Source organism: Cryptomeria japonica, chromosome 11 (genome assembly GCF_030272615.1).
Source record: "Cryptomeria japonica chromosome 11, Sugi_1.0, whole genome shotgun sequence".
Classification (NCBI taxonomy): domain Eukaryota; kingdom Viridiplantae; phylum Streptophyta; class Pinopsida; order Cupressales; family Cupressaceae; genus Cryptomeria; species Cryptomeria japonica.
In genome coordinates, this window is record NC_081415.1 from 571780108 (window position 1) to 571802279 (window position 22172).

Sequence of the window (22172 nt, forward strand, 5' to 3'; positions counted from 1 at the left end):
GGACAAGGTGCAGATGTAGAAGTCTTCCCACTTGATGGGAATGTGCATGCTTAGGTCAGTCATGTCTGAAGACTAGTTTAGGTGTTCCATCGACAGTATAGCAAAGAGAACACATGGGGAGGTAACTGGTAGAATATGAGATACTGATAGGGTTAGTAAACCGATAGGGAAGAGGAACTAGTAGAGTGGTTGGTCAGTGATCCTATCTATACCGACTCGAAGAGCCAAGTTAATAGTTGGTTGATGTGGATGACACATGGAGTCAAGGTGCCAAGCTCACAGAGGTTGGTGCAATGTCATGTAGAGTTAGGTATCTTTAGAGGTGTGCATAGAATATGGATCCCGTGACTTTTGGATCAGGTTAGACGCTTGTGGCTTGAGGAAGAAAGAACAACAGGGAAGAATCAAGGAGTTGTTTGCACCTGGATCAAAGCAAGATCATATTGTTAGAAGACCTCGAGAAGGAAATAACAGAGGTATTAATGATGGTTTGACAAATGCAAGTCGAGGTAAAGGGTCGTATTTCCTATATTTGGAAAACATGTATTGGAAGGCGTGACAATGGAGGAGATGAACAGTTGGCTGCCAAGGAGATCAAATTGAGAAAGATCCAATTGGATTTGGTTTGCCTTAAGGATGGTGAGGAAACCCTAATTGCCTAGATTTTGAAGTGGGCTTTGGCGGGAAAACCTGGTTATAAATATGAAGGCCAAAGACATAGTTTGGTGTTGTTATATAGAAGAATACTGTACTACTGTGAAGTGTGTCACTTTTGCATGTGAGAGTAAATCAGCCAAGTGCTCAAAAAGTATCTGAGACAAGAGGCAGAGTGAAGAGAAGAACCGATAGTGGTTATACTGGTAGAGAAAGAGGGAAGACAATTGTGGAAAAGGCAGACCATGGACTGGTAGACTTCGGCACTGGTAAAGTGCAGAGCACTAAGGAGAATATTTTGCAGAGAAGAAGAGTGGAAGAGGTGTATCTATAGAGTTTACTAGTAGTTAAGCAACATAAGAGAGAGTTGGTGTAGGAGAGAAGGCATCTCACTGGCAGCATAAGGTATTTTGAAATGGTTGCAAGATTCACTTGTAACAGAGTACCCACTTATGTATTTGATGGTTTTATTGTGATCACCGAGTTGTAGCTTGGTGCAGGGGTTGTAGCTCCTTGGGTTGGTTCCCTAAATAAGGGGTTGGTGCTCCTTGGATTGGTGCCCTAAACATTGTAATGGTTTTCATTGTGAGGCTAGATTGGAGCAGTAGACTCTAGCAACATTGCTCAACTAGGATTTTCCCATCTTGAGTTTTCCTCTTATATGCTGGTGTTATGTGATGTCCCCTTATGTTTGTTTGCATTTGATTTAGTCTCCTTACTAACGGGTAAGTTTGTTCATAGTTGGATCTAATAACCGAATGCTCACAGAGGATAGATAAAGGGAAAATTTTGAGAACCACTTATTCATCCCCTCCACCTCTCAGTGGCGAATTGTGACTAACCATTGGTATCAAAGTGTAGGTTCCTAGTCAGATGGGCTTTCTCTAGCTTGGGTGGATTCTTTCTTAAGGACACAATGGTTTGTTTAGTTTCAACCCCTTCTCCAGTGTTTGATGGATCAAACTATTCTATTTGGAATTGCAAAATGGAAGTGTTCCTATCCTTTCTAGGGTTTGATGTATGGATGTCAGTTATCAATGGTCTCCATAAGAATGTCAGTCCTCCCATCGAATCTGAAGAAGAAAGAAGTTGCTTGTGCAATGAAGAAGCCATGAGGGCTATATTGAGTGGGCTCACTATTGATGTCTCCTCACAGCTAGATGGATGGAAAATAGAAAAAATCTTATGGCGGGGATTGAAGAAGCTCTATGGAAATGAGCCTACAACTTTAGGATCAACTTGTGATGATAGGATGAGAAATATATCTCATACCACTGTAGATGATGAAGGTTGATCGGCCAATAGTTGTAGCATTGATGAAAAAGGAACCCACCTCTTCATGGCTCAATAATCTGAAGATGAGGTGCACACATCTGGTAGTGTTAACGCAAACAGATCCCACCAACAAGATGTGTTTGGGAGTGATAGTGAAGGTGAAGAAGAAGAGGAAGCAGAATTTGATCTCGAAGGAGAGCTTGTAAATGAACTTGAAGAACTCAATAGAGTAAGAAAGGAATACAAGATATTCAAGAATGCTGCTATAGTAGAGGAGAACCGGCTAACAAAATCCCTTGAGGAATCTGAGAAATGCTTCTCAAAGATGAAGTCTCAAACAAAGGACACCAAGGAGTGCCAATGTGATGATCTAGCATCTAGACTAGAAGTTAAAAATGGAGAAAATCAGAAGCTACTTAGAGAAATGGAGATTCTCTGAAATGACCTTGAGAAGTCTCAAGATGAACTCAAGGTGAGAATCAGGTTTGATGGAAACAATGATACCTTGGACAAGATATTAAAGAAGCAAAAACATGCCAAGGACACTAAAGGGTTAGGTAGTGGTGCCGGTGAATTCTCCACCAACAAGAATGTACCCCACAATTACATTCAATTTGTCTCCTCAAATTGAGAGAACAAGAGATAGACCTTCAGAGTCAGAAATGCTCCTCTAAAGAAGGTTGACCTAGGAACAATTGGCTAAGACTTTCAGACAAGAATGAAGATCAGTGCTGCAAGAAGAAGGAACAATGCAGATTCCAAAGCAAAGGGGAAGATGGAAGAAGACAGCTTCACCGGAAGCAAGAAAATGAGAAAGCAACAAAGAAGACCTCCTACCGGTAGAGGACAAAGAAATGCTACCACTCACAGGGAAAAACAACCATGGCAAAAGAAGAGACTAGATGGAAGAGCTACACAGAATGGACAACCAAGGATCCATTCTCAAAGAAGAAGAAATGGAGATGCAAAATCGGTAATATCTCCCAATGCATGGCAAAATAAATTTGTAAGTCATATGCCATCCTTTACCGGTTACAGATTTGCATTTAATGCTTATAGCCATAGGGTAGGGGAATGTAGAAAGAGATATAGAAAGGATAATGTAGGATCTCATAAAAATCATACATATGAGAAAAATGTATCCAAAAGTAGATACATGCATGTCCCCTCTCTCGGTTATGTATTTTTTTGTTTGTCATAATTGGAATGGTTTTGGCATAAGATGTTTGAATGCAGGAAAAGAAATATGTAGTCACATGGAGCCCGGTATAATAACTATGCTTTGCAGAAAAGTGGATGTAGAGCATATGGTAGTCAGAGACCTGCATGGAACCAAAGGAGAAATGTCCTTGTAGGAGCAAGAGGCCCACCGGTTTCGGTTGCTAGTCATAGCAACATGACAAGGAGAAGATGGTCACACTAGTATGTCAAGAGTTTCCCCAAACATGAAGCTAGGATGGATGTTGTATGCTACTATAGTACTACTTATGGGTGTGATGGAGAATCAAGAAATGGAAGGACTCATCAGCAGAAGAAGGAAAGACTTGCTCCCAAGCCTGAAAAAAGGGAACAAGAATGAGAACAGGAAGGTATGGAGGAAGAAGACCATGGACTGACACTGTACATCCAATGCACAGGTGATGTCTCCTAAGTCCTAAAGGAGATGTAGGATCTTAATGGGAGTGGAACATTGAATTTATCATTCACCCACTTAGTAAAGATGGAAACATGGAAAAACATGTTTTTTCTGGTGTGAAGAGAGAAGAGGAGAAGATAAGTGTGTGTAGAAGCTACCTTGACTACACACCTACAGTTCAATGATGGATCACTACTGCATGTGTCAATAACTGGAGCTCAATAATTAGTATCAGATGTTAACCAGTATGTGCAGGATGTTACTGACTTGTATGTTAAGAGGTTTCCGCACGTTAGGTAAGACAGTAAAGTTGGAAGATCATTGCAATAGTTCCGGTCGCATGGAGTGAAGCTATGTCATAGGTGGTGTTGATGAAGACCTGAATGACATGAGTGGGCCTGATTGTTGATGATGCAGGCTTGCATATCTTTGGGTTAACCGGTATATGGAGGAGATTGGAATACCGGTATTGTACCTAATTGGAGTTGAGAACCTAAGATGCATGACTCAGGGGGAGTTCAAGTGCTCATAATAAAGAGCCTCATAATGATGAGCCAACCTTCTTCAACTTGTAAGGATATTTATTTCCCAAACTACAAAAGATGGAGAGTGCAATAAGCATACCTAAGATGGTTATGGGTATCTACCTATCTTTTGGTTGATTGGATTGATGGTACGATTACAATTGATTAATTGGGAATCAAACAGGAGGTGTTATAGGTTGACTGATAGGTAAGTAGTCTTCACTGACACATTAACAAATGGTATCAATCCTTCTGCAATTGAGTTCTCTATCAAATAGGGTTAGACCTGCATACTCAATTGGTGTCAGTTGAAGGTTAACACCCTCATCTCAACTGTTGTGACTTGAGAGGATGTAACATTTGGTGAATAGATAAAAACTGGTATAAAAAGAGGAGTTGCATCCAATAAAGACAAAGGGGGAGAAAGTATCCTATTAGTGATTGGTACATACAAAGAGAAATAGTATCCTGACAGTGCCCTTTGCCATTTTTCTCAAAGGGGGAGAAGGATTTTGTAGTATACTGCATAATACATGTGTGTGAATCCATGGATCACAATAAGGGAGAGAAAGACTATGTAGTTTGCCGAATACTACATGTATTGACATCAATGCCAAAGAGGGATATCTTGGATATCACCTTGTGTTGCAAAACACCGATAAGGTAAGGAAGAAGACCTCAGGAGTAACCAGTACACGAGTTAGTGTTTGACTTGTGTGATGAGATAGAAATATGTTTGAGCGGTTGTTTATGATGAAGAGGCAAAATGTTATCTGAATCACATCACTACTGGATGAGAAGATCACAGGTATGTTGTGAGGATGCAGAACAATAGGACTCCCACCTAATGAAGATGCAGTCATGATGAGAAGTAATGACTGATAGTGAAAGTGCTATCCCCGGATCACATGTGCCTATTTGAAGAAATGTTGCACAAACAAGAAAGTCACATGAGTACACTGCAAGATGCAGAAGGCAAGATGCCACTCCACCGGTAAGAGGAACTTATCTCCAAGTATGCAAGGTGTGAATCATGATTGTTTGAGATAAGTGAGAAGAGGTAAAGGCATGTTGAAATGCCGGTACAGATGAAGTGTGATGTGTTTGTAACTTTGACAAACCAACGGAGATATGAACATAGTTGATCAAGGAAAAGGCATAACTAAGAAGATGCAGAAAGAGGAAGAATGGCCTAACTGAAGAAGGAGTCTAGTGAAAGTTGATGACTTGTGTCATCAAGAGTGCTTACCAGTAGAGTGGTTGGTTAGTGATCCTATCTAGACTGACTCAAAGAGCCAAGTTAATAGTTGGTTGATGTGAATGCCACATGGAGTCAAAGTGGCAAGCTCATAGAGGTTGGTGAAGTGTCATGTAGAGTTAGGTATCTTTACAGGTGTGCATTGAATATGGATCCCATGATTTGTAGATTGGGTCAAAAGCGTGTGGCTCAAGGAAAAATGGACAACATAGAAGAATCAGGGAGTTTTTGGTGCCTGGATCAAAGAAAGAAGATCAGTTTGTTAGAAGACCTCGAGAAGGAAACAATGGAGAAATTAATGATTGTTTGACAAATGCAGGTCGAGGTAAAGGATTGTGTTTATTATATTTGGAAAATGTGTATTGGAAGGTGCAACAATGGCGGAGATGAACAGGTGGCTGCCAGGTAGATAAGATCGATCAAGATTTGATTAGATTTGTTTTGCCTCAAAGATGGTGAGGAAATGCTAATCGCCTAGATTTTGAAGTGGGCATTGGCAGGAAATCCTAGCTATAAATATGAAGGCCAAAGACATTGTTAGGTGTTGTTATATAGAAGAATATTGTGCTACTGCGAAGTGTGTCACTTTTGCATTTAAGAGAAAATCAGCCAAGTGCTTAGAAAGTATTTGAGACAAGAGGGAGAGTGAAGAGAAGAACTGGTAGTGGTTATACCTATAGAGCAAGAGGGAAGAGAGCTGCGAAGAAGGAAGACCCTGGACCGGTAGAGTTCAACACTGGTAAAGTGCAGAGTAGTGAGGAGAAGATTGTGCAGAGAAGAGTGGAAGAGGTGTACCGGTAGAGTTTACTGATAGTTAAGTACCAGAAAAGAGCAACAGAAGAGTGAGTCGGTGTAGGAGAGAAGGCATCTCATTGGTAGGGTAAGGTATTTTGAAATGGTTGCAAGATTCAGTTGTAATAGTTTTACCACTTATGTATTTGATTTTTTCATTGTGATCATTGAGTTGTATCTCGGTGCAGCGGTTGTAGCTCCTTTGTGTTGTAGCCCATAAATCAGGTAGGGGTTGTAGCTCCTTGGGTTGGTACCCTAAATCAGGGGTTGGTGCTCCTTGGGTTGGTTCCCTAAACATTGTAACAATTTTCATTGTGAGGTTGGATTGTAGTAGTAGACTCTAGCAGCATTTCTCACCAAGGTTTTTCCCATCTTGGGTTTTCCTCGTATATGTCGATGTTATGTGATGTCCCCTTATGTATGTTTGTATTTGAGTTAGTCTCCTCACTAATCGGTAAGTTTGTTCATAGTTAAATCTAATAACCGGCATGCGCACATAAGATAGATAGAGGGAAAAGTTTGAGAACCACTAATTCACCCCCTCTCCCTCTCAGTGGTGCATTGTGTAACATGTTTGTAGAGACAAACCTAATAGAAATGCAAGCTACAATATTAATGCAAGGTATGTGTCCAAGAAACTTGAAGGTCATTGCTTCACATGTAAAATGTATGGACATAGATTAGTTGAATGCATATATGGAGCAAATAATTATGTACCACATATGCATTCAAGACCAAATAGAAACTGGATGAGAAATTTTGACAACCGGATCAACATGAACTAGCAAAGACCCTACAGAAACTGGTTTAGTCAATTTGAGATGGAAAAGGTAAAAAACATCATTTGCACCATCTGTAACAACTTTGGTCATGTGGCTATGAATTGCAGAAGAATAACTTGGAGAGGTAATCCAAGACCTTGGAGATCATCTGGTATGGCCTGCTATCACTATCATAAACCAAGACACATGGCAAAATTCTATAGATCCAGAAAGAGAAAACCAATCAATCCTTCTAAGAATCCGAAAGGAAAGCAGAAAGTTAATGTTGAATAAACCAAAGAATAAATGAATTGAATATGGATGAAGAAGAGTGATGACTCACCTGGAGAAGAAACTATTCCTTCACCAAGTATGGAGAATCTTGCACCACTGAACTAAGCTTTTTCATATGGCTAAGTGAAACTTAGCGGTAAATCCACTTCCGGACCCCTTGAGATAAATGAGCGGTAAGAGAAGTTGAATGCGTGAAAATTTGATAACTTTTTGTCAATCTATTATCAACCGGTTTTACATCTATGTATCATTAAGCTATGTAATTAGGGTTTGTAACCTTAACGGGTAAGCATTTAATGTAGTAGGTAAAAAGGATAAAAGCAAGTTTGCACTTTGTTATTTTTATGCTAACGCATACGAGAAAGAATTTTTTAGCACTTGTAGAGCTAAGAAAGGATTCTTAGCTGATTTTAGTCGAAGTTGCATTGTGATTTGAGTAATCAAGATGATTTGAACGTTGGTGAAGACTGAACTGTTACAAGCTAGGGTTGTCATTGCACCAAAATATCGACCTGTCAATGCCCGATACAACCACTAGACTTATAGAATCCACAGGAGGATGTTAAACCATGTCACGAATCCATGCGAGGGATGCTGGCCCACTGCCAACAATCCCCCTCCCAGCATCACTCGTCATGGCCTGTGTGATTTGAACATGTGACCAAGCTCTGATACCACTTTTTACAAGCTAGGGTTGCCGTTGTACCAAAAGATCAACTTGTCAATGCCCAATACAACCACTAGACTTATAGAATCCACAAGAGGATGTTAAACCATGTCGCGAATCCACACGAGGGATGCTGGCCCACTGCCAACATGAACTAGTGTGCACTTTAGAATTCAACTGGTTAAAGAGGCAATGTGAGTGAAATAAGGTATTTCTTTAAAAAATCTTGCTTCAAATCTAGTTTATCTGGAATGGCATCATCTTCTAAAATAGTAGAAATTGATGATTACATGTGAACCTTTGGAAGTTGTAAAAGCGGAACGAATTGTCTCTTATAATGCTTTATCACAAGTTCCTAGTGGTGTTATAGTGAAAGGATATTTGTCTAGCTACATTGATTGCAAGATTGACGATTTAGAATCATTGTCGATATATTCTCAGTTAAAATCCCTTTGTGATGAAAATGGAAAGATTCAAACAAAATATATTAGGGTTTATGAAATAGATTTTCATAATGCGGCTTACTTTCTTAAATATTTTGAAGAAGAACATATCACAATTATTTTGAGTCGATTTCATGGGGAAAACATGTATTTAGAAAGGAATCATACTATAACCAAGGAAGGTATTCAAGTTGTAACTGGTTTTTACTCAATCGATGAAGTACCTAAGCTGAGGCGTATTTCAAAAGAGACAATAAACACTCTAACCAGATCAACATCTGATGGTCTTGCTTTTTCTGTCAATAACATTAGGGACCCATGGGTAAAGTTGGCAGCTATGGTTATAGCCTACTGGGTATTTTATTCTAGTAGATTAAATAGTAGCCCATCAGTAGCGGTGCATACTGCTTACAAGATGATAACTGAAAATGCTAATTATGACCTATATAAGGCCATAAGGAGCCAATTATTGTTAAATCTTATGTCTATCAAGAAGGACGTCAATCTAAAGTTTAAATTTGGACAGTTATTGATCGGGCTATTCTTTTATTACTAGAATTTCCTACTAGGAATGGGTAAAACACTTTACTAAGGACATTGTTTTCACAGTTACCACTGGTTTCTGTTTGATGGAGGCAATTGAGCCTAGAGAAGAAAATATGGAAGATATGAGTTATGAGGTCAACTATGACTTACTGATTGGTTATGTTAAAAACCTGTTGGCATCTCCAAAGGATAAAAACAAGGCAAACTTGGATATTGTTGTAGTTCACACTACACAAGCTGAGACCAGTATTGTTCCTGACATGAGTGGTAAATGTAAGAAGAAGAAGGCTAAGAAAGAACCTCCGGTGATGAAAAGTACAAGAGTGACATGAAGTGTCCAAATCAAAAAAGAATTGGAACCTAAAGTTTATGCAAAGAAGGAGAGTGCATCTAAGAAAAGAGGTCAGAAACAAATTCTCGAAGAAGTATCTGAAGGTACTGACATCGAGGAAGAACCCAAGAAAATGAAAGCAACCGGTAGAGTAGCTAAGCAAGTGAAGGAAGAAAAGGATATCTCTAATAACTTGTATACTATTCTTTTGAATAAATGGGAGGAAGAAATAAAGAATGAAAAAGAAATCATAGATGATGTATTTATACAATATTTTCCTGAGTTGTCAAAGGATGAGCTGAATGAATTGGTTGATAAGTACAAAGTTCATTTTGCTTACAAAACAAATAGATTGAAGTTGATCAGTGGAAAAGTGCAACCTGTTGAGACTCTGACTCACCAGATATGCAACCACCTGAAATCACTGACTTATAGGTTACTTCAGTTGAGAAACAAACAACTCAACCAAGAGTGGATATTCCACCAGGAAAGGAACAACCTGAGAAACCTCAATCTCCACTGGTTTCAAAGGACATTTAGGAGGAATCTAATGAAAACATTGATACTCAGATCTCTGAACAGGAAATGAAGAAAGGACAAGAGAAAGCAATTGTTAAGGTAACATCTTCCGAACCGTAAAAACATTAGTCATACAAAAGACTGATGAAGATGATGATGACTCATTAGGCATCTCAGGGCCTATAATTGTTGATAATATGAGTGCATCTGAAATGATGAAGATTGCAACTATCATGCAATATAGAGCACATAAGAAGAGACTTAAAGAGGAAAGAATGGAAGCTGACACCATTCAGAATGTTGTAGATATTCTATCAAGTATACTACCAGAAATTGCTACAAGACATCTGACAACTATTATTAGCAAACTTGGTCAATTGCTTGCTGATGAATCTGACAAAATTAAGTCACTTGAAGAAGCAACACAAACTTATGCTGAGAATAATTATAGGAAGACGCATGGAGAGCAGCTTATGAAAGAAATTGATACAGGGAAACTTGCTCTATCTTTTAATAAAGATTTGTTAAGAAAAGTTATTAAAATGGGAGGAAAATATCTTGCTTCTACTTCTAATGTTTCATTCTTTTATTATGATATCAATAATAGGCGAATTGAAATAGAGCAAGAGCTAGAAAAGATATGGAATGCATGTACCACTTCAAGATTCTATATTTGCTTTTAGAAAATCTGTGGACAATTTGCACAACAGGTTGGATAACTATGATCTTGAGAAAGAAAAATGACTCCGATCACTAAAGGAATTGAAGGGTCTACTCACATCCCAAGTGGACATATTGCAAAGAGCCTACAGGACTGCATAAGCTAGTTTAGCTAATCTAGAAACCTGTACACTTGATTCCATGGAAGAGCTCCATACACAGATTATCTCTACACTTGAGTACACTAAGAATGTGTCAGAGACATGGAAACATGCCTTATCATAGTTGAGGAGGAACTTTAATTTTATTGTCATGAGACTTGCGAATGCATGAATGTTGATTCATTTTTTCCAATTTTTTTATATGTAAAACATTTTGATACACACGTTTCTATATATATATATGTTTTTCTTTTCACTTTGGCATTGTTGTCCAACGGGGAGTAGAAATTTTGTAAGCACACTTAGCGGTATTACTAAAATATTTTTAAGTGTTGCCATTAATGCCAAAGGGGGAGATTGTTGGCTTGATGATGTTTGTAATGATTAAACTTCATCATACATTGTTATTGATGAAACACATACACACACATATGTTCATATTGTCTACTGGTGTGGATTCAAAGTTGTTTATACTACAACTGGTATTCTAGAGGTTTATATCCAACCGGTACATGGTGACAACCAGTATATACATGGAGACAACCAGTGGATTTGCATAACTCGACATCAACATAAGGATCCAACGGAGATTATCACAACAACATCAAGGATAAACGGTTTATATGTTTAACTCCGACCAGTATTGATTGTTCCAACGGGTGATCGTTGATTATGTGATGAGTTATCACAAGTCATGATGAGTTATCCCTATCGACAAGATTTGGTGGTTATTTTGTGATGAGTTATGATCACTTGACCAGATACACTGCACCTAGGTAATTTTGTTATGATTTCTAGAGGCCAACATGAAATCTAAATGTCTATATATTGACATCACAATGAATTATTTTGTATGAGTGAAGTGATATGTTATCTGAAAAGGCAGAAGTGTTAAGTTGCAAATTATGTTGGTATAGAAGTGTTAAGTGCGTAGAAGAGGATCTATACAAGGAATTTGTGCTACTACTAGATCACATCACCTGTTATTTTCTAATCACTCCAATAGTCAAATCCCCTAACCGAGTAAGTTGTAACAGGCTTCATTGTTCAAATCCTCTAACCAGGTGATCCATTAGTTTGGATTCAGAAATCCTCCATTGAGGATACTCCTTATAGGGTACTACCTTTTACAGGGTATAGATTTTAACTAAGATTTGGGATCTTTAACAGGATCCGCTCCTTGTAGAGCATTTTGTATATCCTAATCGGTTAGTTATCTATTACTGCAGATAGTTAATTTGTGAGTCCCATCTAACCATGGTTTTCACCTATTTGGGTTTTCCACGTATAATACTTATGTTATGCTGGATGTTTTACTTATTGTGGATGTTCTTATATCATTTTTTATTGCATGCATATTGTTTAATAAACTTGTTAAGTTTATCTACCGGTCAATGTTTAAAGTAGTAGTATTTTTGGTGTCACTGATTCACCCCCCTCTCAATGCTTTATAAGTTCATCATATACATGTACACACACACATACAATCGCATACACACATACGTGCACATACACGTGCATTCACGCATATGTACACACATACATACATGCATACATGTATGTGTGTATGTTTGTCTGGACATATGTGTGTATGTGTGTTTACATGTGCACGTATGTGTGTATGTGTATGTATACACATGCATACATGTGTATGTGTATGTTCTTATATGTGTATGTGGGTGTATCTGTGTGTGTATGTATGTATGTATGTATGTATGTGTCTAAGTATATGTATTTGTGTTTATGTGTGCATGTGTGTATGTATATATGTAAGTGTGTGTATGTATGTATGTGTGTATGTGTATATACATGTATGTGTGTGCACATGTGTGTCTGAATGTATGTGTGTATGTATATATGCATGTTGATGTATGTATGTATGTATTTAATATGCATGTATGTATCTATGTATGCATGTATGTATGTGTATGTGTATGTAGTTTTATGTGTGTCTATGTATATATGTATGTATCTGTGTGTATGTGTGTGTATGTGTATGGATGTGTCTGTGTATACACACATAAACACACATACATACATAAACACATACATACACTCACATACATACATACACACATACACACATATACACACATACATACATATACACGTACGTACATACATACAAACAAACATACCTGCACATACCCATGCACACACATGTACATCTATGTATGCATGTGTATGTGTGTATGTGTATTTGTATGTATGTGCACGTGAGTCTCTGTGTGGGTGTGGCTGTGGGTGTAGGTGCATGTGTCTATGTCTTTGTATGAGTACGAGGATTTATTTTTTATGTGTAGTGTATTACTTATAATTTTTTATGGTTTATATGTAAGGGTAATAAGATTTTTTTGATTTTTTTTAATTATTTAATAGGCATATGTGCATTTTTTTTAATAGTTTCATAGTGTCGGTTTTCACATTTTGCTAGGTTTAATTTTTTTTAAACTTTTTTTAATGTTTTCCTTCTAAAATTTTTAAAAAAATTGATAAACTATTCAATAAAAATAATTATAGCAACAAATATATTAATTTTTTAAATTACAAATACAAAACCAAAAAAAAAGGGAAAAAATGAATCTTCTTGGAAAAATGGGGGCTGGAAAAAGCTCCTTGTGAGTTCGGCCAAACTCCCCAATATCCTTAGGGTGCAAATGGGTGTTGGTGAGGAAAATATCGTTTTATATAACTGATAGTCCAGTTGGACTCCTGGCACCATTTCAACACCACACAAGCGCCACGCGGCTCGCGTGTAGTCTAGTCAGATTGAGTCCGGTCAAACTACCCATAGTTGGCTTAAAGTGTGACATAAGTTCATGCATTTACCCAATAATCTTTGGACTCTATAATGCACTCGCTACTTTTCAACAAGCTATCCTGGCCATTTTTCCAGACTCGATATCATATGTGGAGGTGTACATGGATGACGTCACTATCTATGGGAAAGCTTATAAAGAGGAATTGAGTTGTCTAAATCAAATATTGAAGATATGTAAAGACCACAAATTATCCTTGAATCATGAAAATATTTTATTAATGATGATGGAGGGCATCATCTTGGGTCATCACATCTCTAAAGGAGTCACGATAAACTCTATAAAGGTAGAAGTTATTCAATGAATCCCAATACCCTAGATTCAAACTAATATAAGTAGTTTTTTGGGCCATGCAGGTTATTATAGGAGAATTATTTAAAGAAAGATACAAAATTCACTTGGACAAAAGACTATCAAGATTCTTTTGAAGCCATTAAACAAGCCTTGACAATTTCTCTTGTTAGAAATGTACCAATGTGGCAACAACCATTTCATATTCACGTTGATGCATCCAATCCAACAATTAAAATTGTCCTCGGTCAAAAGGATGAGTCTAGAGCAATGCATGAAATCTACTACATCAATAAGAATCTCAATCCAGCTAAAATGAACCACACCACAATTGAAAAATAATTATTGGCAACTGTTTTATGCAATTAATAAATTTAGATATTACATTATATTGGTTACAATTTTTTTGTCAATATGGACCATGCAACTATCAGGTATCTAATGAGCAAGGTTGTAATAGGAGAACGTATTATTAAATGGTTACTAATACTTCAAGAATTTGGCATAGCCATTGTTGATAAACTAGGAAAGGATAATACCATAGCTGATTTTCTATTAAAAATGATTCTATAAGGTAACGATGAACCAATCAAGGATACATTTCTAAATGAGCATTTGTTTCCCATTTCTATCCAATCACCTTGGTTGATATTGTTAATTATTTCATGACGGGGAATTGTCCTTCTCAATTTAGCTCAAAACAAAAAAAGAATCTAATTTGTAAGATTTGTAGGTTTAAATTGATTAATGGCATGTTGTTTAATATGTGTCTTGGCCATATTATAAAAAACATTGAGATATAAGTTAAAATTATATCACTAATATACATATACAATTTAGGGTGGTGTGATAAATATACAATACTGCAAGTTGACCTAAGTCCATGTATGTATTATATTATGTAATGTTCATGTGAATATTCACAAATTATCAATTTTACTTATATCTTTTTGTCTCAATGCTTTTTAACTCAAATTTTCAAGACAGTCAAGCCCATATCCTTGACCTATACCTACTGTTTCAACATTTTGGTTCCAATGTCAAGACTTTAGTAAAGTGATAAAGGAAAGGTCTAATCAATACATAAATGACACATGAACACAACGTGACTTCTTCCTCTAATTAGAGGAAGAAAATTTGATGTACTTAGTTCTTTTAATAAGGATACAAAAGAATGAGTTTCTTACGATGAAAGGTGTGAAAAGAGATAGGGACAGTTTGATCGACTATGAATCTAATGTAAGAAATTTACAAACATTTTTTATTCAAAGAATTAAATATGATCTTCCTCATTGAACTCAATATGTTCCCAAGTTGAATCTGATTCCAAACTTGGATTTTTGCCCACCAAAATATGTGCAACATCAAAATTTTCTAAATCATGGACATCAATTGGAAATCCAATCTTAGTGGGATTTTCAATCATTGCACCATCTTCATGTAAAATATTTTCCCAACTTGAATCTAATTCAAAGCACGCATTTTCCTCCAATGCAAGCATGTCCTCAACTTTTTCTAGTCCATTGACATAAATCAAAGATCCAATACTAATGGGACTTTCAGTCATTGCACCATCTTCTAGCAAAGTGTTGGCAGTATAATCTGATTCACAAGAGCTCCTACGTTCTTGTAAATCTCTAAATTGATCTTCAATTTGCTTGGTTTCTACCTCTGTATTTGGTTGCCCTAGATTATGAGAAGTAGTATTCAAACTACTTTTATGAATAGGCTCCTCACTAATATTGGTTTGGGAAATGACGTCATCTTCATATTTCTTGACACAAATTTCACCTATGTATAATCCATCATCCAAGTTTGGACCCAAGTTCAACTCAGGTAGCCAATTACTTCTCTCCTGTAAAACTGGTGCAAAAGTGGTGTCAAAGCCATTTTCATTTATAATTAAATTCACTTCTGGACAACTACAATTGTTTACATCATTACTGTATGCTAAAGTTTCAATGTCTCCATTTTCATGTGTACCTGGTTACATATAACAAAACAAGATAATATCAATATTAAACAAAAAAAAATTGACAGAGGTCACAAATAAAAAATTGTACTATGTCAAATTAAGGAATGAGAGCTTTTAGTTCAGGGTAGAGCACCCCAGCATCCGGTCCGTCTTAAACCATACACACTAAGCAACATATAAAGTCTAGAGAATGTTAGTCAACTTTGAGTGTTTAACACTTTGAAGTTTACAAATGTATTAAGCCTAAAAAATGTCAGTCAACTCTCAATGTTTAATGCTTTGAAGTTTACAAATGTATTAAGCCTAAAAAATGTCAGTCAACTCTCAATGATTTAAGCCGTTACCCAGCACCCTAACAAGCTAATGGACAATGCTTACATCTAATTTGATCCTACTGTTTGGCCACAAAATATGTAGTACCGATTGTAGATTGTTTAATACTTGTGTACCCAGTTTTATGGTGGGAAACTTTTGTATCCACTTTATCAGGAAGATGTAAACCTAACGTTATGGATTGCGGTTGAAATCTTTCAACAGTAATAATGGGCTGCTCTTGTTCAAGCAGAAAACATGCTAATTTCTACATCGAAGCTTTGTAAAAGGACAGTGTTCTGGTTCAGGGTGTCGAGGACCAAGAAAAGAATCATACCCATTACAGGTCGCTTGAACTGTGCACCATTCTTCATTCTCTTGGTTGGACAATCCCATATTAAATGATCCAGCTTGCCACAACAATAACAAGTTCTCTTTCGAATTCGGTAGCTCTGTCCATACTCATTCAGCGAAATCACCCTCTCTTTTCCTGATATATGAGCCTCCATTCCCGACTTGACCGGATTTTTAAACAAAATGAATCGCAATTTCGCTCTACAAAATAAGAAGATAAACTTAGAGAATTGTGAACAAATATTTTTCTCCGAGCTCGGTTATTTATTTGATAATTTCTAAAATAAGGCTGTAGTAGTCACACCCACAACGGTAATGGACGCATCGATTGGATTTATAAGTTAAAAACGTTGTTTTCAATTTATAATTTTTTTAAATAAGGTTTTACTAATTATAGTGGCCACTGTAATGGATATATTGACTTCATTTTAAATTAATCAGATATATATACATATTAAAATCTTGTTAATAAGTAGCAATCTCATTTTAGTGTGCGATGTCGAAAAGGTGTGGAAAGTCAATTAGGAAGAAAGTATATTTTTTGCATATATTTTCTTAGTCCATGTTGTCAATTAATAGATGACTTTTATGCAACAAAGGTCTTAATAGAGAAGTGATATTTGTTAAGGAATTTAGATCGGAGATAGAGAATACAATAGTTTGGTAATATGTAGTGATGATAGACTTTAATAAGATCATTCCAATGAATATGTTTTACCTCCGATGTATATATATATATATATATAACTCTAACTATTAATCTTCTATTATAATATCGACAACTTGCTGGTTCGTGAAACTCCCACAATTATTCGTTTTTGTTTACAACAAGTGTCGATGCCTATAAATAAAAGGATGAAGAGTCATGTCCACATAGGGGCATGACTTCTACGTGGCTTATGCCACATAGAGTCATGACCCTATGGGGAGATGACACTTCATTCAATGTTTTTTATATATTACTTGCTTCAATGAGAATGAAGCTATATCTTTAACACCATCTCTTGGCAAAAGAGGATTGAATTTCATAATTAAGTTTTAAGGAACAACATTCTAGATATACACATTTATTTGACATGATCATTCACTTAGTAACACTTATTAGTGAAATACTTCATATCTCACAGAGATATGGATTATCTGATATCCAGCACTATGGGACAACAACTACTTGAAGTCTTATCAGATTACAACCTTAATTCTAGTGACAATTGTAACATTATCGTTGTCATAGGTAGAATAATTTTAGTATCATGATAATCAGCACATTCCAGGACAACAAATTAATGTAGTCAATCATGATATGATTGTTATCATAATTTCGGACATATCTCAGAACAATCATTTAATAATAACAATTCAATAACTCATGATAGCAAATTTAGTAACAAGATTTCTGGCGCATTCTGAGACAACAACTTAATGTAGTCAATCCAGATAACAGATCAGTCTTTTGTGAAAGTCGTCACCTTACAATAGCGATCTTACACTTACATCACATGAAAGATCGCCACCTTCCATGACATAACACATACATGCAATATTGCATTCAAGATATTCATGAATATATCAATTACATATGATTAAGATTAATATCAGAAATTTTCATTATAATTTAGTCATACCAAGTTTACCTCTAAACTACTCCACTTTCAACTTTGCAAGAGGTTTGGTGAATATGTCGGCACTTTGCTCTTCAATGCCGATGTAGGTCAATTTGATGACATCTCTACCTATCATATCCCTTATGTAATGGTATGCGATTTCTATATGCTTGGATCGATTATGAAAAACTGGATTTACAGAAAGTTTGATGCATCTTTGATTATCACAGTGAATCATAGTGGGGTTTAGGGGCTTCCCAAATAGTCCAACTAGCAATTTCCTTAACCATACTGCCACGTGTGCTCCCATGGAGGCAGCCATATATTCGACTACAATGGAACTCTGAGCAACTGCTGACTGATTTTTGCTAAACCAGGATATCATAGCTGATCCAAGACTAAAGCAACAACCCGTTGTACTTCTACGATCAATGGAACTTCCTGCCTAGTCGAAATCAGAATACCCTTAGAGGTGTATCTCAACATTTTTATTACTTTAGGCCAAGTCCAATAGTGCCACGCAAGTATCTTAGAATATGCTTAGGAACCATTAGGTGAATCTTCTTAGGTTCGCACATGAAATGACTTAACACATTGGTAGCATAACAATTATTAGGGCGAGTGTTTACAAGGTACATAAGAGATCCAATAATTTATCTATAGTTTGTAGGATCTGTAGTTTCTGAATCTACTGCTTCACTTTTGAGCTTATGAAGATTTTTTTCCATTGGAATGGATAGAGGCTTACAATCTATCATACCAAATCTAGTGAGGATATCAGTGGTGTATTTTTCTTGATTTAGGGAAATAGTGCAATAGACCTAGATCCTTCATATCGAATTCAGCCACTAGATCTTGTTTGCATTTTTCAATGAAGTGATCTTCTCTTATAATCAACGAGTCATCAACATAGAGAACAAGTATTAACATGTCACCATCTGATATTTTGAAGTATATGTTAGAGTCTCCCTCATTTTTGGAATATCCTTGTTTGGACAGATAACTATCTATCCTTCCGTAACATGCCCTGGGAGCTTGCTTAAGGTCATAGAGAGCTTTTTTTAGTCTACACACATAGAGATTTCTATCATGTGTAGAAAAGCCTTCAATTTGCTCTATATATACTTCTTCCTCAATAACACCATTAAAAAATGTGATCTTCACATCTATTTGGTGTATCTTCCACCCTTTGGAAGCTGCAATGGCAATGATGTTTCTTACAGAAGTATATTGGTCAACTAGAGCAAATGTCTCTTCGTAATCAATTGCAGCTTTTTGAGGGAACCCCCTAGCAATGAATCTGGCTTTATGTTTTTCAATACTACCATCTGGTGCATATTTTATTTTGAATAACCACTTTGATGAGACAATTGATTTGTCTTTTGGTCTAGGTACAATGTCCCAGACATCATTTTTTAAGATAGATTGGTATTCCTCAATCATTGCATTTTTCCAAGCTTGACATGTTAAAGCCTCTTCAACACTTGATGGTTTAGATTTTGTAAGTTCGGTCATGAGGGTAACATAGCATGATTGTCTTCTTGTTTTCTTATTCTCTTTGAAGATTTCATCGGGTTCCACACTATTTTCTTCAATCATCTTTCTTTCCCATAGTGGTCTTTTCTTATTGTTAGGATTTTCTGCATTCTCGAAATTAGGTGATTGAAGTTCATGATTTTCTTTGCTATTCTCCCTCTGATTTTCAGTTGTAGAATTTTCATTTGATTCTATAGTTAGATCATCTTCTGCACTTAGAGATAGTTTATAAGAAACATCTTCTTCAAATTTGACATCTCTCCCGATTTCAATGGATCTTCATCCTGGAATATAGACTATGTATCCTTTAGTGGTTTCATTGTAACCAACAAATATGCCTTTCTCCCGAAGGGTTCTAGTTTGGTTCTCTTTTCGTTAGGAACGTGAATATACACGTGGCAACCAAAGATTCTTACATGGCTTAAATTTGGTTTATTTCCTGTAAAGGCTTCTTCAAGTTTTATATTCTCTAGGATTGAATGAGGGCATCTGTTTTGAATGTACATAATTGTATTTGAGGCTTCAGCCCAAAATGAGATATGTAGATTTTTATCATGCATCATGGCTTTAGTAGCTTCGATGATGGTCCTGTTTTTCTTTCTGCAACTCCATTTTGTTGACGATTATAAGGTACAATACACTCCCTCTTAATCCCAACAGAAATGAAGAATTATTTAAAAAAATTCAGAGATATGTTCACCCCCATTATCTGATCATAGAGTCTTTATTTTCTTCCCAGTTTGATTTTCCACTAGGGCCTTAAATTATTTAAATTTCAATAACACTTCATTTGATTCTTTGAGTTTTATGAAATAGATCCAAGTTTTCCTAGAGCAATCATCAACAAATATCATGTAATACAAGAATCTCCTAGTGATGGTAATGACATTGGATCACACAAATCAGTGTGGACAAGTTCTAGTACAACTTTTGATTTGTGTTCACTTGAGGGAAAGGACCCTTTCGAGTTCTTCCCTAGAGCACATCCTTTACAAGTTCCAACATGATCATATTTTAGATTGGGTAATCCTATGGTAATTTTTCCTATAGAAGGTAGGGCGCTAAATCGAAGATGTCCTAATCTTCTATGCCAAATTTCATTAGAGTTTGATACTTCATGATTTAGTGCTTGTTTTTTAGTATTATTTAATTTGTAGAAACTACCATCTCTAGATCCAATAGGAATAACATTCTTTATGTTAGAGTTTTTAGGCCAAAGTAGAACTTCATCTTCATGGAAGGTGACACAATATCCTTGATCAACTACTCCTGAAATAGAGACCAAATTCCTTTTAATACCTTGTACAAAGAGAACATATTTCAATTGTAATGTAACTCTTGTTCTTAATTGAATGGAGTAGGTCCCAATTCCTTTCACTAGATAGGTAGAATTTTCTCCTATTGTAGCTTCTTTAGTTGAGTGACCTTCAAAAGTTTCGAATTAATCTCTAAAACCAGTTATGTGTGGACATGCTCCACTGTCGATTATCCACATATGTTTGTTTGAGTTTAGTTCACTTGACAAGGCTAAGAAAAATAGAGGATTCTCTACTTGCTTTATTTTAGCTCTGGTTGCTTGAGCTTTCTTTTTTTCTAGGTAGAACCTATGAGTGTATCCAAATTTATCACTCTTGCAGCATTGTATCTTGGAGAATTCTTTGGTTTTGTAATTATTTCCTCTCTTCCATTTGAACTTCCTTTTCTTCCCTTTGTTTCCTATGTTAGCATGTAGTGCTTGAATTTATCCCCCTTTGTTTGGATCCAATCCTCTTGTGATTAGTCGATATTCTTCTTGAGTATAATCATTATCGAGTTGATCAAATTTTGGTAGTGTCGTACAAGCACTAATGCCTTGAATAAAGGATTCCCAACTGGATGGTTATCACTTAAGTGCTATTAGAGATAGCTCCATATCATCTATATTATTCCCAATAGTTGAAAATTGGTCTTTTAATTCTGAAATCCTCATGAAATAGGATGTGATTGTTTCTCCTTTGTTCATGTAGATATGCATTAATTTTTGTTTTAAAGTGAGTAATTTTCTTGCATTATTTATTTCATATGAGTTTTGAATGTTCTTGAACATATCAGAAGTTGTAGTTAGTTTTGAGATGGTTGGGAGAATGTAATCTTTAACAACATCAATTATGATTTTCTTCACCTTGTTGTGTCTTTTCCAAGTTGTTTTGTCCGGCACATTTTCGTGAATCTTAGTATCTTCTTCTATGTATGCATCTAGTTCGAGTCATTTAAGAATTGTTGTTATTCAAATTCTCCATGAGATGAAGTTGGATGTGCGTTTGAATCTATCCTTCACTCTTACACTGTTCACCATAATTGATTTTCCTTTGATTCTGAGTGCAGGTTTTAATTTTTTTAGAAAAGTGGTGTCACTATTTTATTATTTCTCTACCAACGTGGCTCTAATACCATGTTAAGGAATTTAGATCAGAGATAGAGAATACAATAGTATGGTAATATGTAGTGAGGATAAACTTTAATAAAATCATTGCAATGAATATGTTTTACCTCTGATGTGTATATGTATATAACTCTAACTATTAATCTTCTATGATAATATTGACAACTTGTTGGTTCATGAAATTGCCATAGTTATTGGTTTCTGTTCACAGCAAGTGTCGATGCCTATAAATAAAAGGATGAAGATTCATGTCCACATAGGGGCATGACTTCTACATGGCTTATTCCACGTAGAGTAATGACCCTTTATTCAATGTTGTTATATATTACTTGCTTCAA